Source organism: Pteropus medius, unplaced genomic scaffold (genome assembly GCF_902729225.1).
Source record: "Pteropus medius unplaced genomic scaffold, Ma_sr-lr_union100, whole genome shotgun sequence".
Lineage (NCBI taxonomy): Eukaryota > Metazoa > Chordata > Mammalia > Chiroptera > Pteropodidae > Pteropus > Pteropus medius.
The window spans coordinates 22,062,576-22,077,807 of record NW_024356249.1 but is presented as its reverse complement, the minus strand read 5'-3'; the positions used below and the strand labels follow the sequence as shown (position 1 = coordinate 22,077,807).

The 15,232-nt window shown below is 36.2% G+C and overlaps 1 pseudogene; it reads left to right on the top strand.

Moving 5' to 3' along the window:
* The first annotated feature begins 8,267 nt into the window (after positions 1 to 8,267).
* On the top strand, positions 8,268 to 9,475 carry LOC120600994 (deoxycytidine kinase-like; annotated as a pseudogene).
* Positions 9,476 to 15,232: the final 5,757 nt, after the last annotated feature.

Here is a 15,232-nt window from a genome sequence, read left to right as displayed (position 1 = left end):
TTAGCAAAAGACATTGTCAACCAGGTAAAGAGACAACTATCCGAATGGGAAAATATATTTGCAAGCATCACCTCCTATAAAGACCTAATATCCAAAATATACAAAGAACTATTACAACTCAAAAGCAACAACAACTAAAACAAAAACAAATGAACCAATCAAAAAATGGGCAGAGGACCTGAACAGACACTTCCTTCTAAAAGACATATAAATGGCCAACAAATATTTGAAAAGATGCTCAACATCGCTAACTATTAGGAAAATGCAAATCAAAACCACAATGAGATATCGTCTCACATCTGTTAGAATTGCTGTAATCAACAAGACAAGTAATAACAAGTGTTGGAGAGGATGCGGAGAAAAAGGAACCCTCATTCACTGCTGGTGACTGTGCAAATTGGTACAGTCACTATGGAAAATAGTATGGAACTTCTTCAAAAAAGTAAGTATTGATCCATCATATGATCCAGTAATCCTTCTAATGGATTTACCCCAAAGACTTGAAAACTCATATCAGAAAAAGTTTTTGCACAACTATGTTCATAGCAGCATTATTCACTGTGGCCAGGACATGGAAGCAACTGAAGTGTCCTATGATAGATGATTGGCTAAAGAAGCTGTGGTAATATATACAATGGAATATTACTCAGCCATAAGAAGAGATGAAATACTGCTATTTGTGACAATGTAGATGGACCTTGAGATAATCATGCTAAGCAAAATAACCCAGACAGAAAAAGTTGAAAACCCCATGATATCCTTTATATGTGGGACTTATACCTGAAACCAACAAATGAACAGGACAAACAAACCGGGACTCATGGACATGGACAAAAGACTAGTAGTTACCAGAATGTAGGGGAAGAGGGGGATGAGGGAAGTAGATGGAGTAAATGTGTTAAATATGTGATGACAGGAAGAAATCTAACTATACGAGGTGAACACACAATGTAAATATACATATGCATTACTGTTAAATCGTACACCTGAAACTTACTGGATTTCATTAACTAATGTCACCCCAAAAATCAAAAATAAAATAAAATATTATAAAATAAAAAAAGTACAAATTGGTAGTTACCAAATAATCATGGGAATGTAAAGTATAGCATAAGGAATATAGTTAATAATATTGGGGATTGGATTAAACATGGCAGAGTGAGAGATGTTCCCAGATCTCTCCTCTTGAAACAACAATAAGCTGAATATCTAAAACTCAACAAAAAATACCCAAACTGCACACAAGCATGTCTGAGTGTGGAATCTGCACTTAAAAGCTACCACAGGTCAGAACCCCAGGTGTTAGGCAGTGGCCTGGGTGAAACATAGAAGCTGCCTCTCACTGCCATAGGAACTCCCTGTAGAAGGAGAGGGTATGGAGAATGTGAGGCAAGTTTCCTGAACAAACCTGCCTGAGAGTGTCGTGAGCTCTAAGCGGCTCACGGCAGTGCCCAATTATCAGGGCAGAATGCAGAGAAAAGGAGACAGTAGAAAAATGAGGACAGCAGAGAAACAACAGTTGATTTTTACCATCCGTGAATGCAAAACAGAGGATGAGCCGCACTCCCCATCCCCCAATGCAGAGGGTCCCATCCACCACCCTCTGAGATGAAAGGCCGTGAAGCCCCAGGAGAATCTGAGCAGACGCTACCGAAACTGCCACTAACACTGACAGAAACTGAGACTAATGGTAGCAAGTGTGATTAAACATCTATAAAGAAAAAAAAGACATTATTAAGACTTTATGTAACACAGAGATCCAAGAGGCTTAGATGCCACCTACTGGAAACCAAAACAAAAACACCTTCTTTGCAACAGGCTAAGGACCATTATGTAATAAATCTTTTTTCTGGAAAAAAAAGGCAGAACACACTTCCATTAATGCCCAGGTGGAGAAATAGTCCAGTAAACACCATGAACAACCAAGGTGACAAGGCATCTCAGAAAGAAAGAGAGAAATCTACAGAAAATAAACTTACAGACATAGAAATATGCTACTTAAATGACAGACAATTCAGGGTGGTACTTCTGAAAAAACTCAATGAGATCCGAAACTAATCATATCAAAAACTACAGCAAACAACAACAACAACAAAAAACAACTAGATGAGCAGAATGAGTTCTTTAGCAAGGAGGTTGAAACCCTGAAAAAGAACAGAATAGACCTTCCGAAGATAAAGAACACACTGCAAGAGTTGAAAAATGAAATAACACGCTTGGGAAATAGAGACGACAAAACGGAGGAAAGAATCAGTGACAGCGAAGACGGAAATCTAGAAGTAAATCAGAAGGAAGAAGAGAGAAACCGAAGAATGAAAAATAATGAAAGAGAAATAGAAGAAAACATAAGAATGAAACTCAAGGACCTTGCACTTAAAGAGGATTTTATGAATTTGACCTCAAAGGCAAAGGAAGTAAAAGCTAAAATAAATGAATGAGACTACATCAAACTAGAAAGCTTCTGCTCAGCAAAAGACATCATCAACAAGGTAAAGAGACAACCATCTGAATAGGAAAATATATTTGCATTCAATGCCTCCGATAAGGGCCTAATATCCAAAATATACAAAGAACTCGTGCAACTCAATAACAATAAAAACACAAAAGATCCAATTAACAAATGGTCAGAGGACCTGAACAGACTGTTCTCTCTAGAGGACATATGAATGGCCAACAAATATATGAAAAGATGCTTAACATCGCTAGCTTAGGGAAATCAAATCAAAACTACAATGAGATACCCTCTCAGACCTGTTAGAATGGTTATAATCACCTGGATATGTAATAACAAATATTGGAGTGGATGTGGAGAATTAGGAACCCTTATACACTGCTGGTGGTACTTCAAATTGGTATAGCCATTTGGAAAACAGTATGGAGTTTCCTCAAAGAAGTAAAGATTGATCTACCATGTGATCCAGCAATCCTTCTACTGAGTATTTACCCAAAAGACTTGAAAACTTATATCCAAAAAGATATCCGCACACCAATGGTCATAGCAGCGTTATTCACAATGGCCAGGACATGGAAGCAACCAAAGTGTCTTAAGATAGATGACTGACTAAAGAGGCTGTGATACATAAATACAATGGAATATTACTCAGCCATAAGAAGAGATGAAATACTGCCATTTGTGATAACATGGATGGACCTTGGAATAATCATACAAGTGAAATAAGCCAGACAGAAAAGGTTGAAAATCACATTATATCCCTTACATGTGGTATATAAACCTAAAAGTAACAAATGAGCTGGACAAACAAACAGAGACTCATGGATACGGACAATAGACTAGTGGTTATTGGAGGGGATGGAGGAGGGAGAAAATATAAAAAAAAAAAGTTAAAAATAAATAAATAAATAAAAATTCTAGTAGACTTAAAAAATAAAAATAAAATAAATAAATAAAAACACATTTAAAAAAATAAATAAAAATAAAGGCATGAAATAAATTTAGAAAGATGGAGTAAAATAATATTGTAATAATAACTATGTATGCTGTCTGGTAGTTACTAGATTTATTTGGGTGATCACTTTCTAAGTTATATAAATGTCTAGTTACCATATTGTACATCTGAAACTAATATCATATTGTATACCAACTGTAACTGAAAAATATTTTAATTATTGAAAAAACTAATTTTTTAAAAAATTAAAAAATATAATGAAGACTAGCATAGATGATAGAGGCTTTGTTCATCCCTCTTGTGAGCAAATCAAAATTGTGACAGAAATACAGAGCAATGAGCAAGAAAAGTCACATAGGACCTAGATGAACAGAAACATTACAACTAGGGAGAAGTATAAAAAATCACCCTGTAACAGTAGAATGTATGAGGGGGCAAAGATATGAGGCTGTCCTGAGTGGCTGAGTGGGACAGAGGCTGCGGCAGCTAGTCAGCACCTTCAGATACCTCTTAAAGGGTCCATGTCTGTGAACTCACTTTCCTGGTGACAAACCTGCTCCCTCTGAGCACCAGCTCTGAGTGTGCTGCACGGGGGCACCAAGGACTTATAGGGGAACACTAAGCTGTCAGAGCAAGGGTCAGAGGGAAGGCTATCTTCTGGGTAGATGTGCTGACAGTATCCATTGTTTCTCTGTTGAGTCCTTCCCCCTACCAGTGGGCAGACTCAGCAACTCCATAGCTGAGACGACATCAAACTGGAAAACAGAGGTCACTCCACCCAGAAGATTCCTTGAAACTCCATCTCCCCCAACTTGCAGCCCTACCCAAGCCACATCCATTTGTGTCCTTGGAGAGTCAGGTGCTCTTGCTATACCTCCTCCAAGACTCACACTGGTGGCAGCTGACTTCGGTTTCTGGCGTGGTCTCTTGAGGCAAGTATAAAAACAGCATCTGTGGATTGCTTGCCAAATCCACAGATGCTGTTTTTATACTTGCCTCGAGTATAAACACTGGTTATACAGATGCTCAGGGAACTTAGAAGAAGTGTAGATGAACTCAGGGAGAACTTTAACAAAGAGATAAAAGCATAAAAATGGAAATGAAAATTATAAAGGGGAACCAGTCAGAAATGAAATACATATTATCCAAGATAAAGAGTATATTAGAGGGAATTAACATAGTGAATAAAGAGGATTGAACCACTGAGGATTGGGAAGCCAAGGACACTCATTCAGAATGGCAAAGGAAAAATAAGCCAAGACTATAGTCATAATTTAAGGAGCTTATTGGACACAATTAAATGTAAAAATATCTGTGTCATAGGGGTACTTGACGGAAAACATGAAGTTGAAGAGCTGTTTGAAGAAATAATGATGGAAAACTTCCTTCACCTGGTGAACCCCAGGAAGTTCAGAGAGTCCCCAAAAAGATGAATCCAAAGAAGACCACACCAAGACACATCATAATTAAAATGCCAAATGTTAAATATAAAGAGAGAATCTTAAAAGCAGCAAGAGAAAAGCAGTTAGTTACCTACAAGAGAGCACCCATAAGACTGGCAGCTCATTTTTCAAAAGAAACTATGTAGGACAGAAGGGTTTGGCACAAAATCTTCAACATGATGAAAACCCAGGATCTACAACCAAGAATACTTTATCCAGCAAAGCTATCATTTCATGTCAAAGGACAAATAAAGAGCTTCCTAGACAAAAATAAGCTAAAGGAATTTATCAACACCAAACCAATATTAGAGTAAATGTTAGTGGAACTTCTCTAAGAAGAAAAAATTTGTATGAAAACACAAATAAAGAATGGTAATAACTACATTCCTCTCAACAAGTACCTCAAATGGAAAAGAATTAAGTGCTCCAACTAAAAGAGAGACAAGAAAACAAGACCACTACATATGCTGTCTACAAGAGACTCGCTTCAAATTAAAAGACACACACAGACTAAAAGAAAGAGAATGGAATAAGATATTGCCCTGATGGACCTAGAAGATGTTGCGCTGACTAAAATGTCAGATAAAGACGTATACCACATGTTTTCATGTACACGTGGAATATAAAGAACAAAATCAACAACAACAAGGAAAACAGAAATAAACATAGATACGGAGAATATTTTGAGGGCTACTTGATGGGTGGGGGCTTGGGGAATGGCAAAAATGGGCAAAGGGCTTAAGATGTACAAATGGATAGATACAAAATAGTCATGGAGATATGAAGTGTAGCATAAGGAAAATAGTCAACAGTGTTGTAAAAAATATGTAAGAGGGAAGAGGGGGGTACTAGATTTAGTGGGTTGATCACTTTGTGAGTTATATAAATCTTTAATCACTATGCTGTACAACTGAAACTAATATATTGTATACCAACTATTATTGAAAAAACTAATTGAATTGTACAACATAAATACGAGCAACTAATTGTCTATTATATTTCAAAAGAGTTGGAAAAAGAAAGAAAGAAAGAAGAAAAAATTTGTAATAAAAATATTAATAAAACACTTAAGAAGGCCACATAAAACAGAATTGAAAATGAATAATGTTGGGTGAAATATAACAATACTAAATATATGTGAATTATTATATAAATTATATAAATATCCATTCATGTTGAAGATAACATAAACATATTAGGATAGTTACACTAACACTATTATTACTATTAAATTATTTTAATATTATGCTATTCTTTTTAATATTTCCACAACTTCATCATGATTTACTTGAAATAAAATACCTGAATAAAATGAAGTCTCTTCAAAAATTTTGTAAAGAAAATGTTTTGTTTTTGTTTTGTAAACACCATTAACAATCCTGTTTTATTTTTAACATCTAATAAACTAACCATTTACACAAAAGCATCACCTATAAAATTATCTTAATGAAACTGTGTTGCTCATCCATCATGGAATTGAATTTTGTTCAGATATTTATCAAATACTCGAGGCAGTTATTTTTGTGACTCTTTAAAAAATACTTTAAAATGCCCTTGTATGTTTCTTCATTTGCAACTTCACTGGAATGATTTACCTTATCTTTGTTGTTTCAGTATTTGTTAAATTTCCCAGGATTACTAGTTTTAGTGTATGTTTACTGGAGCAGAAATGAAAAGTGCCATGAAACAGAGCTCATGAGGCTTATTTTCATTGAAGTCTCCCTGAGAATAGGGATCACTCCTTCTATTTAATGTTGTTCTTGCTATTGCTGCCACAGCCTCAATAAGTAGAAGCACACTGAGCGAGCCCTATAGGCAGGGGTGCACCATGGTAAGGCGAGGCAAAGCTACTCAGTGATGTGATGTGCCTATTCTATTTCAGTGTCATTGGAAAGTGCAATCCTAGTAGTGAGATCCATAGATCTGTTGAAGAATTGTACTATTGCCTGCAGTCAGTTTTGGATGGAATACATTTTCCTTGAAGAGAGTCATTTTTTTCCCCAAGTGATAGAATTGTTTTTCGAATAATTAAGTTCTAAATTACGAAGCAAATGTGGGAATATTTAATATTTTAAAATCATGATCAATCATTTCCATGCCTCCAGCATATCCAATATTGCTTTTAGCACAGAGTAACTATTGAGGTCATTGGAACTCTGCTGATGATATACAGAACTCAGAGTGATTCATGTTGGACCCTGAATGAAATTTCAAATCCAAAAATGATTTAAAAATGAAGTGTAGGTAAAGTCGATAAAAATAACATTAACTTATTTGGCCCTTTTGACCACCCAGTGAGGTACGTAAAGAAGCATGATTTGGGATGTAGAACCTGAAGATCCTCTCCTTGTCATCCTAAAATAGACTCTATCAAGTAGTAAGTTTCCCTGAAAAAAAGAATAGTCTTATCTGAAATACGTCCACCACTTCTACTAGAAAAGTCATCCCATTTCATAATAATATAAAAAAATATTAGGTGTGGGTGGTATGAGCATGCCAGCTCCTTTCTTCCTATGACTCCAAAATATGGCTTTTAATCTACAAATTTCTGGTATAAAATTGAGATGTAGCTTGTTTCTCTTTAGATGCTGTGGGTTAGAAATTTATTTCTAGATGAGTATTTATCTCAATTCTCCTCTATTAAAAGTATTTATATCTCTTGTATAGTTCAATATATAATGATCCTGTCATTAGATTTATAAATTAATACTTTTTACTTCAGCACAGGAATCACACTTGGATGTAGCAACCTATCTGTGTCTAATAGTTTTAATCTCAAACCATAACTTTTTATTATAGAGTATATCTATATATATGGCACATGTGCAAATACACATATGCACACACATAGATGTATTTCTATATATCAGCAGATCAATAAATATTCTTTGAAAGCCTATTACATGGTAGCCACTGGCGACAAAGAGGATCTCTGTCCAGAAGGAGCTGACATTCTAGTAGGGAGAAAGAGACCATAATCATTTAATAAAAAAAAAAAAAAGATAACTTTAGATATTGATAGGTGCTCTAGAAAGGACAGATATGGTGATGTAAAGAGTAACTTTGGGTTGGTGAGGGTGTTACTGCTGGTAGGGAGCCAGTAAACACTGAGGCAGTAGAGGGAGATATGATTTGGGATCTCAATGGAGAGAAAACGATGGTTGTACAAAAGTCCAGGGAAGAGAGTTTGAAGCAAAAGAACTAGTAAGTGCACAGGCATTGAGATGGGAAATAAAATCTAGTAATGCTGGAGCTTTATATCAAAAAATTGAAGAGAAATAAAGCTGGGAAGCAATGGAATTGAGGTAGGCTGGGGCCAGATTATATGGTCATATAAGTCAATGAAGAGTTTAGACTCTAAGTGTATTGGGAAGCTCTTGGAGGGTTGTAAGCAGATGATCTTACTTCTCTAGGAAGATGACTGATAAAATTCCTTCTACTTTGTACCTCACATTCACTAGTTTGCCAAGGTATGTCAGTTTTATGCTTATCATTGCCCTTTCATCCATTTCTTCTTTCTCCATTCCCACTGTCACTATTTTAGTTCAGATCTTCATTTCCTTGAGCAATTACTAAGGCCTACTAACTTGTCTCCTTGCCTCTAGTCTTTTTTCCTTTCTGATCTATTCTAATTTCTGCTATTAGAATCCTTCGACTTAAAAAAAATCATCGGCACAGGGAGAGGGTGTGGCTTCCCCTCTGGGTGAGTGTCCCTGCTGCAGGCTGGTCCGGGTTGGCCACTGTCTTGCACGCCAAAATCAAATCTGGAGGCCTGTGAGGCTGACTGTCTACAACAGGCTGGAGTCCAACCTGCAAGTCAGGCCATGTTGGCAGAAGGTAGTGGCCCAGGCACCTTTGAGCACTTTCCAGCTACTCCTTCCTTTCGTGCTGGGGCCCTTACAAGATGAGGAATGGCCACCCCACCCAAGAAGAGTTGCCTATCTCTGGTGACCCGTTCTGAGGGGACCTGCATCAAAAAAAATTTTTCCACTGAAGGGAACATTGCTACAGGGAAGTCAACATTTGTGAATATCCTTAAATAAGTTTGCCAGGATTGAGAAGTGGTTCCTAAACCCTCTACAAGATGATATAATGTTCAAAGTATTCAAGATGAACTTCAGGAACTGACAACATCTCAGAATAGTGGTGTAAATATTCTTTATATGATGTATGAGAAACATGAATGATGGTCTTTTACCTTCCAGTCATATGTCTGCCTCAGTCTAATAGAGTTTAGCTTGCTCTCTCCATGGCAAGCTCAAAGACACAGAGAAACCTGTATTATTTTTTGAATGATCTGTGTAAAGTGACAGGTACATTTTTACATCCAATTTGTATAAATCTGACTACATGAATGAAATATGGACAATTTATCAAAACTGGCATGACTGGGTGAATAATCAGTTTGGCCAAAGCCTTAAACTGGATGGAATCATATCTTTGAGCCACTCCAGACAAATGCTTGAGTAGAATATATTGACCGGGAAGAAATGAAAATAAGGCATTCCTCCTGAATATTTAGAGAAACTTCACTATAATTATGAAAGCTGGCTCCTGCATAGAACACTGAAAACCAACTTTATCTACAATAATACTTATCTTAACACTGGATGTTAATGAAGACTTTAGCAAAAAGTATTGGTCAAAGATCCATTATATCTGGATTCAAACAGTTAGCAAAATATTTTTAATAACTTAAAAGTATGTCTGCTTGACCATTTTGGTCAATTGAGTAATTAACTAACTAGTGTCTGATCAATATCAATAATCTGTGTGAACACTGCCAAGGATGGTAGCAGAGGCAGAGGCTCAACCTAGTGGTTCTCGAATGGATTTTTTCTTTTTTTTTGAATTTTAGTGAGTTTATTTGAGCCAACTGATGACAAATGCTGGGAAGCACAATCTCAATAGATTAAGAAATGCTCTAGAGAATGGAAGTTTAGCAGCTTATTTTATACATTAGAATCAAAAGAGGAGATCTAAGGAGGGTTATATGAAATTCATTGGTGGTAGATTAAGAGGAAGGGAGAAAGTGAAGCGGGGAAATCTGTGGGACTGGACAAAAAGTAAAATGGAGGGATACATATTTGTTTTAGAATGGTGGGTACAGGAGAGTTAATAATTGACATTTACAGCACATAGAGATGGTGTTCTGGAGACAAGATAGCCATGAAAGGTTTTGTGGTCTCATGCTCTGGTGCAGTGGGTTGTGCCCTGAGGGCTCTGGAAAAAAATGAATTACTCTGACATTCCAAGGGTATGTTATCTTAGATGCAAAAAGACAATAGACAAGCTCACTTAAGATAAAGATTGACCTTTGTCAAGAAAGCTACAAGCCCAGGATGTATCTACTTGTTTTTAGTTAGAAATTTTTATGCTCAGACTATCCTATGTGGTTGATTTTGGTCTCTGAGTTTGTAGGGCCCACCATGCTGGCCTTCCCTGAGCTTGTCAGGTTTAGTATGTGGCGACTTTTTCATCCATACTTCCCCCTTTTGGTTACAAATCAATCCAAAAGATGTATTGATAACCAACTTCTTGGTTGAATAATGTGGTCCAATGGTATTAAGAAGGCTCATTCCTAGGAAGTCTTAGTGTCTTATTGAAATGGTGGACCACTGGGGATGAGACAAGTCCATAATCTGGATGTAAGTCAAAGCTGAATTTTTTCTCAAAAGGGAAAGATAAGTAAATGGAAAGCAGTCAGGTCTTATGACCCTTCATTAAGAAAAAAAAAAACAAAAACATGCCGGATCATTTCTAACCTACAATCTATCACAATTCAAGTTTTTCTGTCTCTCTCACTTTTCTGTATTTTATATCTAATATAATAACAATTACTTATAGTTTGAAGGCACTCCATACACCTTTTGAGTTTTCACAATTTTACCATGAGATGGATTCCCATTTACTGTTGTTGTTTTTATTGTTATTATTATTATTTTAATATGGCCTATCTACTTCCCATTGAAAGTATCCAAGTGTCATTCATTATTAATCTGATTCCTGCTGGTTATACAATTGGAAACTGTAACTTGGAGGTTTAATCAGGGCCAAAGCTATAAGAACAGCATGGTATAAATTACAATTACCATCTAAAAATTTCCAGAGGACAGGAGGAGAGTAAGAGTTTCATATATAAATTTCTTGTTCTTCAGTGGCCTTTACAGAAGGCCATTTTTTAAAATATAACTACTTCAGCTCCATTTGAATTAATACAGTTAGTCGTTGAGTTAGGAGTCAGCATATTCTTATAATTGGATTCTAGTGTTTATACATGAAATTCTTTTCTCAATATTATTTTTCCACTAACCTTCTATAACTTTCCTTGTCCTTCTTAGTTTTCCTCTTTTTATTCTTTCAGAAATAACCAACTTATTAGGACAAATTGATTCTTTTTAACTTCTCTCAAAAACACAATAATATTTGTTATACATTTCAAAAGAGAAACCATAAAAATATTATTAATAACATAAAAGTAACCTTATACACCTTTAGAATTATTAGCAGTTGGGCTATATCAAAAGGTTTGAGAAAAGCCCAAAGAGAGTCTTTAATTGCTGTCTTTTCCAAAGGACACAACCTCCTGGTTGTAAATCGTGGTCTTTGAAGTTTATCTCTTGGGAGCACGCTGTGAAGTGAATCAGTTACTAAGTTATCAATTTCTTTAAGCTGGTTAATAAGTCCTTGATAGTAATTCAGAATGTCTCCTTTTTAGTTAGGTTTGGTTTATACGTCCTTTCATCTAGATGCATAGAGCGACCAGTAACTATTTAATGAGGAGAAAGGCTGTTTACCAAAAGGAGTAGATCTTAGGTTAAGAAGAATTACAAGAGAGAGCTTTTGGCCGAGGGAGATTAAAAACTTCTGAAAATTTACCTAGTTGAGTTTTAATTTTACCATTTGTACATTCCACAAATCCAGAGAACTAGAGTGATAAGCATAATGAAAATGCTGTAACCAGGCCAAATGTTACATATGGATTTTGCATTATTTGCCCAGTGAAATGAATCCCTTAGTCACTATGTAACTCAAAGGGAATTTCTCAATTGGGGATTATTTTCCCAATAATAATTTTCCTACCATTAAGGCCATTGCTCTCCTGAAAAGGAATGCTTTGACCCAGTGAGACAGCATACGAATAATGATTAACACATATTTGTATCCTGAGATGGTGACATTTGGATAAAATCCAATTACCATACCTCAAATGGATCTAAAGGAAGTGAGAAACATTCTTGGGATCTGTGCAGTGGCTTTCTAAGGTTATATTTTGGATGATAGAACATTTGTTACACACTTTATGAGCTACAGTAGAAGAAGGTTTTCATCTTTTCAGGACTCCAATGTGTTAGCTCATATGTATGTTGAAGTAAAGGTAATTGAGCCCCTATAGGTAAGATTGGTTTCTGATTGGGTCCAAGCCATATCTGTTTGTCTAGGTCAAAGTTTCTCCCTTTTTGTTGCCATATCCTCTTTTCTTCTTCTGTAGCTGTCTGTTAGATCTGTAAAAGAGAGTCTTTTTTTTTTTTTATTTAATAGGAAGAAGAAACATTGTCATGTCTGGATAATTTTGCTGTTTATTGCTGTTTGTTTAGCTGCAATGTCAGCTAAATTATTTTCTTTTGCCTCCATGTTGGCAGCTTTAGAATGCCCTGTAATTTCGATAATTGCCAATTGTTTTGGCTGCTGTATACCATGTAATAATTTTGTAACCTGTTTTCCTTTCCGTATGGGCAGCCCTGAGGTAGTTAAGAAGCCTGCTCCTTCTACAACATTCCAAAGTCTTGAGCTACACAAAAGGCATAACAACTATCAGTGTAAATATTCGATCTTTGGCCGATTGACAAGCTTGAGTTAGAAAAATTAATTTTGCTGGGAAATCTTATTCAGAAGAATAAATAGTTATGTCTTCCATGGTAATGTCCCTGTTCATCTTTCAGATAAGATCCATCTGTAAACCAAATTAAGTCAGCAATACCAATAAGAAGTTTCTGTAAATCATTTCTAGGAACAAGAAGATGGTCAGTAAGCAAAACACAATCATGGATGTTTTCATCCTGCAAAGAAGGTAGCAAAGTTGCTGGGTTAAGACTGTTACATCCGGTTAAAGCAATATTAGATGCAGAAAGCAAGAGTACTTCATAAGAAACGAGTTGACTGACAGAGAAGTGTTGAGTGTGATGAGAGTTCAGTAAAGATTAACGGAATGAGGAACATAAATAAAGGAGAGCCCATAACTATCTATTTTGTTTGTTTGCATAACATGGCTGTAGCAGAGATGATGTCATTCAGGAAGAGAGCCCTTTGGCTACTGAGTCTAATTGCTGACTATGATATCCTATACATCTATGATATTCTCTATGTTTTTTAGTTAATATTCCTAAAGGATTTTCTTTATTTTCAAGTATAAAAAGGAAGAAAGTTTATAATTAATGTATCCCAAGGCAGGAGCTTTAGGTGGTACTTCTAGATCTTCTTCAGCGTGTTTCCCTTTGGAGTTTCATTGAAGTGGATCTGGTCAAACTGATTTTAGTAAGACACATAGAGGCTAGGCCATTAATGAAAAATTTGGAACCCAGTTGTGACAGTATCCAGTCAGACTCGGAATCCTCTAAGCAGTTTTTGTTATTGTTGTTGTTGTTGTTTTTAGAAGAGAAAAGATTATTATTCCTGTGAATATTTCGGGGTTAATTTGTTGCACATCTTTAGATATTAGATATCCAAGATATTTTACTTGGGGTAAACAGAATTGAAGCGTGTCCTTTGAGACCTTATTTCTCTTTATGGCTGGCTATTGTAATAAATAAATTGTGTCCTCTTGGGGGTTTAATATATCCTAGAGCATAAATGTAAGTCATCTACACATTGAATTAGACTGGAATTTCTGGGATATTTAACATCATTCAAATCAGTTTTTAGTATCTGAGAGAAATAGGTGGCACTCTGTTTATCCCTTGGACAATACTGTCCTAGAAAACTCACGATCTTTCCAAGTGGAAAGCAAAGAGATATTTCTTGTATTTTTTTTTAACAGGAATGATAAAAAGGCACTACATCTATCACTGAAAAATATTGGCAGTCAACGAGAATAACTGATAATAGCTCATGTAGATTTGGAACCACAGGATGTCTTTATAGCTATGAGATTCTGTGCAAATCTCCATCCTTTCCCACTGGATTTCTTTACCAGAAAAAATAAGAGAATTACAAGGGCTCATACATGGAATTATAAGCTCTCATTTTTAAAAGTAATCTGTATAATTGGCTGATTCCATCTAGTGTATCAGGTCTTAAAAAATGTTGGCAACTCTTAGGTAACAGCAAAGGATGATCGATAGTTATTTTAATAGAAATGGTTGACTTAATCTTGCCAATATTTGTCTTGGTAAAGGCTCAAAGTGCATTGAAATGTTCTGTAACAAACATTCAGTCAGTCTCACGTTTAGTTTCCTTATGGATATTCCTTTAAAGTCATTATTTTCCTAATTGGTTCAGTGTCTGATTCATTTAGTTCTCAGTACATTTCACCATTCTGGGAAAGGATATGTGAGTGTCATTGGTTTCAAGGAAGTCTTGTCCTTTCAGGTGAATTGGGGCAGATTTTACTAGTAAAAATATGTTTCTCTATAATATTCTTTAGCTGTAACAGATTCTGAATTAAAAAAGACATTGGTTAGAAATATGGAGGAGAGATGTCCCCAGATCTCGCCCCTTGAAACAAAAATAAGCTTAACATCTAAAATTCAACAAAAAAACCACAAAACTTGTGCACCAGAACATCTGAGCATGGTATCTGCACATAAGAGCTATCACAGATCAGAACCCTGAGAGTCAGGTGGTAGATTGGAAGAAACAAAGAAGCTGCCTCTCAGGATGGAGCTCTCTGTAGGAGGAGAGGAATGAGTAATATGTGGTGGGTTCTCTAAACAGCTCTCCCTAGGAGAACTGTCTCCCTATGGCCGGAGGCAGTGCCTAGGCATCAGGACAGGAAAGAGAAGTGGGCACAGCAGAGAAACAGCAGTTGATTTTTACCAGCCCTGTTGCAAAACCGAGGCTGAGCCACAGACCTCATGCCCCAACTCAGAGGGTCCCTCTGTCCATATCCTCCGAGACTGAACACTACAGAGCCCCTGGGGAATCTGAGCAAACACTACCGAACCTGTCGCTAACACTGACAGAGACTGAAACTGAGGGTAACAAGCATGAATGAATATCTATAAGAAAAAAAGAAAGGCATTATTAATACTTTATATAAAGCAGGGATCCAACAGGCTTAGATGCCACCTACTGGAAACCAAAAGAAAAACACCTTCTTAAATGACAATTCAGGGTGGTACTTATGAAAAAAATCAATGAGATCTGAAAAGATTCATAGCAACA